General features: G+C 41.7%; 1 long non-coding RNA gene across 1 annotated transcript in view; it reads left to right on the top strand.

Annotated features, from left to right (window-relative positions):
* Positions 1–3,119, top strand: part of LOC140731394 (uncharacterized) — a 54,094-nt gene extending 50,975 nt beyond the window's left edge. Inside the window, exon 3 of the long non-coding RNA XR_012099800.1 lies at positions 2,935–3,119. This is a non-coding gene — a long non-coding RNA (uncharacterized lncRNA). The remainder of the gene's footprint in view (positions 1–2,934) is intronic.
* Positions 3,120–13,344: the final 10,225 nt, after the last annotated feature.

Raw genomic sequence — 13,344 nt, 5'->3', positions numbered from 1 at the left:
ATCAATTGTACTTTGAAGTTTTCATTTAACTTTGGGCTTGTAGCGATAGAGCAAACGGACTGAAATCGTGGGCTTTGTCTGGAGGCCTGTATGCTCCCTCCCCTTCACTGAAAGAAGGCCTTGAAGTAGACGCTACAAACGCTCACTAGAAAGGAGAGTGCGGTGACGGTGGTTTGAGTATCTTCGCTGGAGTTGAAGAGAATAGGTCATTCAATTGAAACGCACAACCCTTCTAAGGTGACGCCAGTTTAGTAGATGTTGGGGTGTCTTTTCCGACCGGGAAATGTAAAACCAGCAAGATTCAGCCAGTTAGCAATACGATGCGACTTTAATCATTTATAGTGCTCTGAATCTCTGAGAACTGTCCACCACACAAAAAAAACTTAGATCATAAACACGGGAAATTCTGCAGACGCTTGGAACCCAGAGCAACACATACAAAATGCAGGAGGAATAGGCAGCATCTATGGAAATGAATAAGCTAGTCGATGTTTCGTGCTGAGACCCTTCTTCAGAAAGGTTAGATACGCAGTTGTTGAGTAAATTTCAAACTGGGATCAATTATATTCTTGGGATGGATGGATTTTAAGACACTAGAGGAAGCACTGGGTTTGGAGATCGGGTTGGCAAACTAGAATTGATGTAACGATTCATCTATGAACCCTTTGAGAAGGTTGGAACTCTCCCGTTAGCCAGAGATGTTCACGTCTGGTACAATCTCCTGAGTAGGAAGTGGCCAATCACTCCGTGAAGCTAGTTCGGCCATTTAATGAAGGCATAGCTGACTCCATTTAACCACCTTGGTTGCTCAGCGTTTACCACTTCTGACTAACGAACACGTATCAATAGTGTCAAACATCAATTAAACTGAACGTCCCCGGCAGATCACCCGGTTCCGGGCTGGATGCTGTGAGAGATTGTCGACGTTTTGATGCAGTCATAATTTCTGATGTATGAAGAACAATCTCACAACTGGGGAAATAAAACACCCTGCATTGTACGACCTAGAATTCCTACGAGTTGTGGCAGAAAACGTGCTATTTCGAGGCTTCACGTAAAATTTCTCGCGAAACAGGTCGCCGATTTTCCAAACAATAAGGTCAGCTTCAATTTAGCTTCCTACAGGAAATCCAATCAGATTCGGGCCAAAAGAAGCACTGATAATTGAAATGCCTTAGATATTCGCGGAGAACTGTAGAACATTGATCTCCCTAAGATGCAACTTTCCAGTATGTACAGTATTGGAGACTTGCCTGGAAGTTACAAACGTTTGCTCTCACGACACTGATCTTTAACCTTAACATCAAAACGTCATGAAGGCAATCTATTATAAATTATATTGAATGAGTCTATTTCTGCTAGTACCTGTCACAAAAAGGCCTCCTTGTCCATTTCTCACCTCCCCTCCCCCTCACTTTATCAGCTTGTCAATTTCAGCTTCTGTATGTTACGAGCTCTTTATACCTGGATTCTCTCATCGAAATATAATGACAATGTTTTTAAAAATTTGCAGTAGTCCATCATCTTGGCTGGCGCTTGTTTCTGTGCTGATCATCCTCGTTTATTTTGCCTTTGCTTACGTGTCCGAGTAAGAGACAACCCCGGGCCCAAAAACCTATGGGTGAAGGTTAAATTTCGAAGTCCAGCACCGTTAGATATTTTACGAGAGAGCACCCTGCAAATTACGCGAGGCGCTGCGGCAATTCCCTATATTGGATACAATTAGAAAAAGCTTCTAATTTCAAGAACGATCGAAGAACTGAACGAAGAAGGACAATCCAAACTTGATGTTTACAAACACAAACAAATAGATGAAGGAACAGCTCAGAGAGAGAGACTTGGGACGGAAAGTCTTAGTCCCCTCTCGATTGGGTTAATTAGCATTATTGTCCCCAAAGTTATATGAATTTGTGATCAATATTTTATTAAAGTACTGTGAATTTATTATAACTGGCATGCTGCACAGTCCCCAAAAAAAGACAAGAACATTGTCGATGGTTCCAAGATCCCCGCGAGTGGAAAAAGATTTCTAACAAAGAAATGTCATGTGTAAACTAGAAATCGTTTTAAATGAGGTAGAAATTGACAGAGGCTTATTTAAATTTAATCAATTTCAGTTTAGAGCTTTTATATTATGCATTTACATGCGATAATTAATTCATTGGAATCTCAAAACAAATTAAGTAATGCGCGCCTTTTCCTGATTCAGACCCTGGTTTTAAGAGTGAAATGCATTTCCAGTGTATTTTAAAAGCAACAAAATAATTACAGTAGTTGTTTTGTGGTTTGGTCCAGCTTCTTTCTTTGCACATCAGGGCCGTTTGCTGGCGTGTTAGTGGTCACTTCTAATATGCCACCCTCTTCTCTCGATATTTAATCAATAATTAAGTACATCTTTTATTCTCGCACTCCATTAGCCCCTCGCCCCATTAGATGGTTTTGTACCGTGTCGATTGATCAATTTTTCTATCGAGCAGGACTATCTCCGTGTCTCCACCTCTATATCTATTTTTTTAAAATCTGGTTCTGTGATTCTGAAGTTCCAAAAAAAAATCAAAATAACAGCCTTGGTAAAATGCTAATTGGCTGTAATCTTTCCCAATTGTTTGTTGTGATCTAGTTTTTGAACAACGGAATACGGCTAGAAAAGTAGAAACGAATTAATTTTAATGTTTAAGTCTTCTTGGACATTCGCATTCACAGTGAACTTGTGTGGAGGCGGCCTGTTGCAGAGTAAATTAAAATTACATCTGTTAAAGCGTTGCTGTAATTCGTCTCCACATTTGCCCCAAGTCGATTTTGTACCCCTGCTATCTGGAGCGTAACATTTGTTTAATAATCACATTTAACAATTGCAATTATCTAATCTTCAACTACCTTACTCATATTTCTATAACAGTTAAAAAAAAGTCTCTCTGTGTCCTTCCTCGACAGGGTCCGAAAATTAGGATGTGCAACAGTCTCATATGGACGGGCTGTACGGACTGCACTCTGCTCTGGTACGATAACAATATACACAACTCCATGAGTCAACTGTATAGGACGAGTAGTCAGCAATAACTTAAACACGCGACCTTCAAATAGCAACTTGGAATGTGCATGATGGCACGGGGTCGTGATTGGTCTGATTTATATCTCAGAGAATAAATATCCAGACGAAGCAATGAACTGTCGATTTCTTAGATTTGCAGTTAAGCAGTTGTTGTTTCAGAATAGACATTCAATATATTTCTAAAAAACACCTATTTGTTTGCTGCAGAATTTGCGTGTTGGTCCCGTGCACTCAGAGCGACATTTATTAAATAAAGTTTACTGCTGGAGCGCGTAGACATTCCCAGCCGGACACACTTAGTCAAAGCCTTCGAACCCTGCTCTACCTACCTTGACTCGTGGAGTAAGTTCCAGGATTAGAATGAAACCTCAACAACATTAAACAAGTATAAATGTAATGTATTTTTAAAATAGACCTAAAATTAAATATTCAAGCATCCTTGCACCCTGTTAAAATTGATTCCAATCTTAGTGAAATCTATTCAGCATTTTCTATCAGTGTTTTTTCCCCAATTAAATTTCCTTTGCGAACCTCACTGGGCATTGCTATATCCACATCTCACTCACTATACATTTGTGACTCTGTGTGAATGTGTGAGCGCATTCTATAACAGAATGTATCCAGCGCCCAGCGATGTATATCCACTGCTAGGTATGGGTGCAAAATCGAGTTCTCGAACTTTTTAATGGAAAAACATCACATTTCACTACAGATTTAATCAGACAGAATTCGAATGACCGTTTCCAGTTAAATAGAAAATAAATAATCTTCTGACTAAACTAAACCTTCTAACATTTTGGAAGAACTGTTGTAAACATCGTACTGTATGGTTTACCATAACATAACAGTGAAAATATCCTTTTTGCAACAATTAAAATACGCTTAATTAATAATGCCTTGAATAAATTAAAGCAAGAAACGAGGAGGAGAGTATGGGTGTAATAATTAACATTTCTGAATTTAATACAGATTAATAAATATGTATCACTGATCATTTTCCACTAGACAACGAGCAAAAATCCGAATTATTTGATTAGACTGGGTAAACTCTGAGTTTAGGATTTTCTGCAAACTGTCAAAGTAATCTCTAGTTATCGGTCAGCGAAAATAGACATTTCTTTAAAAAGTGCAAAGCACCTAAAGTCCAATAGTGAAAATGAATGTAGATTTTAAATTGAAATGTTCGAACAAAGGTTTTAAGGACAGCAGACAAGAGGAGACACGCTTTCTTGTAAAACACTTTCACTTCAAGGCCAATGTGACCAGACTAGCAAGAATGAGATAAAGATAAAATATACAAAAGTCCACCGGAGGGTCACGCGGCCGCAGAGAAGCAGACAATAGCAAGCTCCGCCAGGTCTGTCTCCTCTGAGTTAGCAGCTAAACTCTGCAAAACTTCACGGGCCTTCGCGAAGGAAAGAAAAGTTCCAATGCGAAAGCTCGCTTCGCTCTCTACAATAAATATCTGACAGAGAGTGAGAGAGAGAGAAAGAGATCCTATCTAAGTCATTTCTAATGAGTTTATTTTTTAATTTTACACTGCTTCCTTTTTGTTCCATTTTCATTTAACAACCAAAACAAATGATCACTTACAATTAACTGAACCTGTCTTCTCTCCGATTCGATCAGCGAGTACCCATTCGGAGTTTTGCAAAATGCAGCAGATCCAAGTAATTTTTTGAGGGGCCCTAGTATTTCCACCGGATGAAAATACGACCCGGGACCAAAGTCCTAGAATGTGTAGCGTCAGGCGACCCCAGTAAAAACAAATATCCAGTGGACCTGCAGTAAAGTTGGTTTCTGCAGAGGTCCCCACAATTGTGGGCGTCCCACACCTCAATTGCTCCTGGGATAATCTGGGAATGTCCAGTGTATATCTTTATATTTTCAACATATATAAAGCGAAGTTGGAGGTGATCGGGTGATTCTCACGCCATGAACCAGCTGGAATCTCTCCGTTACTCTACTCTGGTGCCCGTTAATTATCTGGTGCAAGGCCGACTTGCCTTAATGCTGACGTCGATTTGTCAATCACAGCCCGCCCCTGAGGAGCCTCTGTGCACACATATAGTCGACCAGGCAAAGTCCCAGGTTAGCAGACTCCGTAAAAAAAAATCATTCGGTGAAGTTCAGCAACAATTAACGCCCCAGACTTCTATCATTAAGTCATTTCGTCAACCTACAATAGGACTCAATGGTGTCCCTACAATGGACTCAATGAAAAAGACACCCCCCCCCACCCCCCGGTTCTGATCAAGCAAACCCTTAAGACCATAAAACATAGGAGTAGAATTAGGCCATACGCTCCATGGGCACTGCTCCACAATTCGATCATCTTACTTCTTTAAGCCCATTACCCCTACTGAGTCATAGGCTGCCGACAGTCTATGGCCTAGGCCAGTCTTTCAAGTTATCCCCAGGTGTCTTGTAGGTAACGATCCTTCCTCTCCAGGGATGAAGTCCTTGGAGTTTCTGTTGGCGTTTCTGTGGCTCTCGGCTTTTACGGGATTGGATTGTTAGCCCCATGCCCAACCCTCCTCCATTCTGCAATAGGGCTTGGGACCGTCCGTACCGGATTTCCATTTGAACACGTCTGATTATTTTGCCTCAACCCCATTCTCCTGCCTCCTTCCCGTAACATTTCACGCCCTCACTAATCAGCAACCTATCAACCTCCTTTTTAAACATACCCAATGACTTAGCCTCCAAGTTAAAGGGATCACCTTCAGCATCATACGTCCGTCCAACTCATATCAGAGAGTACCCCAAAACCCATCCATGACATTATTAGGGTGTCAATTACTCTGCCTCACATAATATAACGTGAACATCGCAGCCAATAACTCCCTATTGCAACAGAACCAAATAAAACAAAGCCATAGCGAGTTTAATGAAGAACGAACACGAGGAAATCTGCAGATGCTGGAAATTCAAACAACAACACACACAAAATGCTGGTGGAACACAAGACGAAGGGTCTCGGCCCGAAACGTCGACAGTGCTTCTCTTGTAGATGCTGCCTGGCCTGCTGTGTTCCACCAGCATTTTGTGTGTGTTAATGAAGAATGGTCTGTATTCTACATTCATATTTCAAGAATTACAGACTTTCCAAACTTCGAACAATCTTTACCCCATGTGTACAGCGATAACATGTAACAATTGTCCATCTTTGACCTACTGCTCAGCAATTTCGCCAATCTAGGAAACTGGTTGATCCCCCTTACACACCATCGTTTATCCCTTACAGAAAATCTAACGCAAACCCAATAACCAATATTTATGCTTGCTCCCTCACCGGAAATCAACTCCTCGCCGCTACAAGATGGCCACGTCTACCCATCGCCAATTCAAGCTAGACAGCGCAGGGTTAGCGTGACTGTATTACAGCTCAAAGTGTCAGATTTTGAAGTTCAATTCCGAAACCGTCTGTAAGGAGTGTGTACGCCCTCCCCCGTGAACGCACTGGTTTCCTCTGGGTGCTCCGGTTTCCTCCCACATTCCAAAGAAGTCGGCTAATTGTTGTTTACAAATTGTCCCGTGATTAGGCTAGGGTTTAATCGGTGGGTTGCTGGGTGGTGCGGTTCGCTGTGCCAGAAGGGCCTGTTCCGCGCTATATCTAAATTAATTAACTGATCCTGGCTGCGATGCATACGGTGTCAATCCCCGGTATGAACCAACACTCACTTTCAGTAGGAATCGTGGCCTATTCAAATAAAATTACAGCAATCTCCAATTGCAATGGTATTCATCAACGGAATCGCGTCAGAGTAACACTTGCAACTCAGACGCAAGTTCGGAGTTCTATTGCTTGAACAACAATTGATGCTCATAACATAACACCGGGAAAATGCGCCTGTACTTACAAAAGCCAATTCATCTCACCACTACTCTACTATAAACACACTTTCTATTCAGTCATTCCTGTTCTAGCCTTCCCACTGCAATTTGCCTACCGCTGAAACAGGTCTACAGTGGATGCCATCTCCCAGGCCCTAATCTCATGCCAGGAGCATCTGAGCAGTAAAGTCACCTACTCTAGACTGTAGTTTATTGGCTAAAGTAATGCCTTCAGTGCTGCCATTCTAAGCAAACTTATCACCGAACTCCGGTCTCTGGGAGTCAATGTCTTCCTCTGCAACGGAATCCTTGACTTCCTGACCACACAAACCGCAATCTGTAAGGATTGGCAGCAACATCTCCGCCACGATTATTCTAAACCCTGGTGCTCCACAAAGTTGCATTCTCACCCCCTGTAAACTCGTGGCTGCTCTAACTCCATGCAGATCACACCACCACAGTGGACCATATCTCAAATAAAGTCGAGTCGGAGAACAGGAAGGGGATAGAGAGCTTGCTGGGTGTATCCGTATGAGTTTGCAGATCACACCACCGCAGTGGACCGTATCTCAGATAAAGACGAGTCGGAGAACAGGAAGGGGATAGAGAGCTTGCTGGGTGTATCCATATGAGTTTGCAGATCATACCACCGCAGTGGACCGTATCTCAGATAAAGACGAGACGAAGAACAGGAAGAGGGTAGAGAGTTTGGTGACATGGTGTCACGACAACAACCTTTCCCTCGATGTCAACAAGACAAAGGAGCTGGTGATTGACTTCAGAAAAGGGATGTGGAGCTCAGGGTTCTGTCTACATTAACAGTGTTGAGTTTGGTGGGGTTGGGAGCTTCAGGTTCCTTGTCTGTACAGCCTGTCCTGGTCCAGCTACATGATTCACTGCCAGGAAAGTTCATCAACGTCTCTGCTTCCTCAGGAGGCTAAAGAGATTTAGCATGACCCTTTCTAATTTTATCGATGCACCACAGAAATCATTCTGTCTGGATACATAACGACTTGGTTTGGTAACTGCTCTGCCCATGACTACAACAAACTGCAGAGAGTTGTGGACACAGCTCAGCACATCACAGGAACCAGCCTCCTCGCCATGCATTCTGTTTATAATTCTTGCCGCCGCAGTAAAAAAGCCAGCATAATCAAATAACCGAAACATCCCAGATATTCTTTCTTCTCCCCTCTCCCATCGGTACAAAACCCTGATAGCACATACTGCCAGGCTTTTATAGCACTGTAATCAAACGCTTGAACTGGCCTCTTGGACGATAAAAAGATCTGTTAGCCTCATTGTCATACTCTTGATTTTTATCGGTTACCTGCATTGCACTTTTCTGTAGCTTTTACATTTTATTCTGCATTGTTATTGTTTTAGCTTTAACTAAATGCACTGTGTAATGATTTGATCCGCATGAAGACGAGTTTTTCCACGGTATCTCGGTGCACGTGACAATAACAAACCAATACCAATACTGGAAATCAATTATCTGCGGCAGCACACCGAGTTAATTGTCATACCATTAGTCCAAGAGACACAGGAATTAGGCCATTCGGTCCATCGAGTCTGCTCTGCTATTTCCGCATGGCTGATTTATTATCCCTCTCAACCCCCAATCTCCTGCCTTCTCCCGTAACCTTTGGCACCCTAACTAATAAAGAATCCATCAACGTCCGCTTTAAAATAAACCGAATGACTTGGACTTCACAACCGTTTGTGGCAATGAACTCTGTGGACACGTATGTTAAATGTAAACATCTTTGCACAATACAGGAGGGTTGTAGCGATTTTCAGTGAGAACTGCGGTGAATGGTATAGACCAGTGGTCGATAATTATACCGGCTGTTATAATTACAGTTCGTGATATTCATGTAATAACAACGCTGAAATTAAGTATTTCGGAGTTCTATAAATTCTGTGGCTATTTAGTGCCCACGGAGGCTGTTCACGTTCATATTAATACAGTGAAAGGGTCTATAAGACCATATGACATAGAAGCAGAATTAGGCTATTCAGTCCATCGCCTCTGCTCCGCCATTCCATCATGGGCGATTTATTATCCTCCTGCCTTCTCCCCGTAACTTCTGAACCCTTACTAATCATGAACCTATCAACATCCGCTTTAAATATACTCAATGTCTTGGCCTGCACAGCTGTCTGTGGCAATTATTACCACAGATTCACCACCCTTTGGCGAAAGAAATGCTTCCTAATCTTTATACTAAAGGGATGTCCTTGTATTCTGAGACTGTACCCTCTAGTCCTAGTCTCCCTCACTTTAGGAAACATCTTCTCCACATCCGCTCTGTCCAGGCCTTTCAATATTCGATACGTTTCAATGAGATCCCCCCTCATTCTTCTAAACTCCAGCGAGCACAGTAGAGTAGGTAAGAAACAAACACAAACACACACATATACACACACACACACACACACACACACACACACACACACACACACACACACACACACACACACACACACACACACACACACACACACACACACACACACACACACACACACACACACATCAATAAACTCGGTAAAATAAAGTTTTGGAAGTTCCTTCGTAATAATTCGGTGTGTTTTGCCAAGATAACCATGCAAAATTGAAATTTGTTTCTATTTTATTGGTCGTTTCTTTCCCCCCTTGTACCAATCTACGTCTGGTCTGGCTAGTTTGAATGTGACTACTCCATGTGCTTCCAGCAACCTCGATAATGAGAAAGGCGGAAATCGTTTATCTGGTGAATCCTGATGAGGAAATTAGTGTATTGCGAATTATTTGAGATGGTCGTAAAACGGCGGGACAAAGGAACAAGGAAGAAACTCTGTCTGGGTCCCATTAGGATGTTTCGACCGGTTCCCCGGTACACATTAGTTTGCCCACTTGACCCTACGGCACAGACAACCATCACCGAAGCAGCCGCCGCACCCATCCCCCCACTAACACCTCAACCAGCCAGAAAAAGTTGCGCGATTTTACCAGCATCTGCGTTTAGCCAGAGAGCCCCAGCACAGCCCAACCTCGCTGATAAACTGCAGGGAGCATTCAGAGGGAAAACTGAGCATTCCAGGGTGCCTCCGACAAGAGAAATCTTGAAATGTACCGAAGGGGTTGGAGAGCTGGAAACTTCGTCTCCAGGCGGTTTCAAAGTTTATTCCAGTGAGTTTTTCTACTGTTTCTTTTCTGAAAGTCACGTGTTGCTCCTGATAAAATTTAAATGATCTTGTGTGTTTTTTTTTAAAGAGGGTCGCGGTTGTCCACAATGATGCGGTTTTGAAAACAGCCTCCGTTTATTATCATCAGATAAAAGCAACCCTTAAAAATTTCCCACGCAGCGTTCAAGTTTATGTCTGAAAGGAGGAGAGGTGGTGTCCTTTAAATGTCTAGAGGGTGTATACAAATAGTCACATTTATAATCTCATCTCTTGCCAACGTCGAGATATCTGTTAAGGACTTGGTTCATTAATTATGGGTAAAAACAGGGAGTTAATCTAATTGATTTAGAACTGAACTGTGAATAGACAAGGTTAAATTACTATTCGAGGCACCGTCTTAATCCACGATACACAATATCCTGTTCAGGGGGTTTAGCCTCAGCATTGCATAAACTGTGGACAGGGAGTTAATATCCTACCCCGCGATTCTATAAATTAAAAGGCAGACAAGTTGGCGATTATTCTCAAGTAACTGTTCTCTACACCTCTACAATTGATACTTTGTTCATTTTGTGTCGGGCCATGACTTGCTTTTGTGGGATTGAACAGTTTTTTTTTCCCAATCCAATTGAGCTAATGGCCTCACTGTGAATTGACTCTGTCCAATTTACATCTTCACGATGCCCCCTCTCACGGTTCCACTAGAAAAGATGAATGAAAATTGAATATGGAAAAGTTTAACTGTAAACACAGGAGTTTCTGCAGATGCTGGAGATTCACTATAAATGTGAAACGTTTTAGTGCGAAGTTATCAGCCGGCGGAGCATGAAAACAATAATCACGGTAGAGATTACCAGTGCAGTTAGCGCTTTAACGCGAATATTGTGTATGTCGATAATACTTCACTGCTCATATTTAAGGTGGGTGGTTTGTATAAGTTGTTTTACATTGAATATAATTTTCAACAACAAACCATAACCACCAAGTGGAGGTCGAATAGAAATCATTTCCCCTCAAACTGTGCTTTGATTATTAATCGTGACATTTAAAGATCAATTTCTTATGAATCACAATTCAAGCTAAATGTTCCCATTTTTAAGGCTCCTCAAGCAAAGATCACTCTATCCCGCTCACTCGTACAGAGTCGGCTGTTTTGTTCTAATCCAAAGCTCTGCTTGCCAACCAACTCTAGGCTTAAAGATAATTCGGTTCTGACCATGGCCTTACGCAGAGACTACGCCATTGGTGTACTTGTTCCAGATAATAATGCTGCCAGCAGGGAAGGCAGATACACTGAGGATTCAATAGTCACAGATGAGCCGTCAACGGCGATACTGTGTGTAAAAAAAAAACTTTAGCATTAGAAGTAATACATTCAATTTAAAATTACCGAACGAAGCATTGCCTCAAAGTTCGCCACAAATGAGTCTCTTGTTTCCTTGAATTGTAACGTCATTCTCAGACCGATGATTCGACACGGAACTAACGTCGCTGAGTTAGAACTAGAGGCATCCGAACGTGGGGTGGTGGAGGGGGAGGAAGAGAACATGAAAGGATTCTGCCATCTTTAGTAAGTCTCTTTTCAACATCACGATGGTAACTGAAGAATGTAATGATGATTCCTTCGACCCAGGATAGTGCGTTTGCTGCCCAGTTAGATGGAAGTCACAGAGGACCTGAGTTTAGAACAAACAGTCGGTCCTCATCACAACAGTAGTTCATAATATCAGGTCTCGAGATGAAACCATCTTCATATACTTGGCCTTTCCAACACTGCATTTATGACGAAGACATGTATCATTCTAACTGAGCCATCCCATGTTGGACATATAACATTGATATCTGAGAATAAGGAAAACCCGAAACGACACCGGGGAGATTTTTCCTAGAAGAGTACACCACTCAAGAGCATGAGAGTTTCTGGTGGCTCTATAATCTCCGTCATTGTAGAGACACTTGCTCCATGCTATCACCTACCGATACTGAAATACATCCAGTCCAGAAAAGAAAACGTCCACGTGTTTATAAATTATAAAACTACACGGTTAATCTTCAAATCCTGAATTATTAAATAAGTGATTCACTGCAGCGGATTTTATCTCTTAGAATCAAAAGAGACATCATATAAAATCTTTCGATCATTTATGACTTTGACGAATATATAAGAACTGAAATTAGTTCTTTGGAAAACTTCGTGGCCTCCTAAAACTCGCCAATTTTAAATTATAGAACGCAAGTTTCAATACCGTTTTTCTTGATACAAGAACCGTGTTCAAGAAATTTGAGGTTGACACCTTCACAGGAATTTGGTAGTTTCAGTGAAACGTCCTTCCTTTTATCTGGAAAAAAGTCCGTTATATTTATATTTAAATTTAGGTCAAATATTCCTGCAAATGTTCATTTGCTGTTGTTGGGTGTTCTTTAATTAGACGCATTTCTCAATGTAATCACAAATCGCTTGGCATTATTTAAGCAAACCTCACTGAAAGAGACGTCAGTTGGCGAGTAACGTGGTGTCAATATGCAGCAAGGTTTTCACTAACCAAGCGACGGATAACTTGTTGCTTTGAGCTGTAAGTCACACGATGTTACAGTGCTATGGCAACCTGTGGATGCTGTCACACTAATGCAGGGAAGCCGCAGGGACGTAGTGAATGGGACCGCTTGGAAGACTCATTTCAGTCAAGAATGGTTGGGAGTAAGCCTACGTAAAGCCGGATGGCTCGCTTGCAATTTATGCTCTAAATGTTATAATGACCTCTCAGAAAGATTTCCCCTAATTAAATAGTATTTATTTCTTCGAATCTGGTCTACAAATTCTTTAAGTCCGCAGAACTCAGCAATGTTAAAAGTCCTGCCCGTTGTCGGCCCTAGTTAAATTTGCTAAATATTATTTGAGTTATTTTACTTTTATTTGACTTTTATTTTAAGGGTCTGTATTATTTTCTCCAGCTAGTCTTACTAACATGTCCATGGAAGACGTGTTTAAATGTTAAATCTACTGTTCTGCTTGTTCTAAACCGCTGATGCTAAATCCAGAGATTTTTTTAAAATAACTCCCTGGGAACCTAACACTAATAGATCCACACGTGTCTGTCAATAGTCACCTCTGCTCCAATCATCACCCGTAACAGTTCGCCCTTCACCTATTCGCTATCAATAAGGGAAAATATAAGGATAAAAATTCCCTTAGTCGGCGCTGAATTTGAATACTGAGACAAAAAATTGCCTTTACAGCTGTGGGTTGTTTTGGGGGCCCATCACATCTCACCCCGCCCTCG

This window comes from Hemitrygon akajei, chromosome 8 (genome assembly GCF_048418815.1).
Source record: "Hemitrygon akajei chromosome 8, sHemAka1.3, whole genome shotgun sequence".
Taxonomy (NCBI): Eukaryota; Metazoa; Chordata; class Chondrichthyes; order Myliobatiformes; family Dasyatidae; genus Hemitrygon; species Hemitrygon akajei.
Note: the sequence above shows the minus strand (reverse complement) of the source record. Positions and strands in the feature narration are given on the sequence as shown.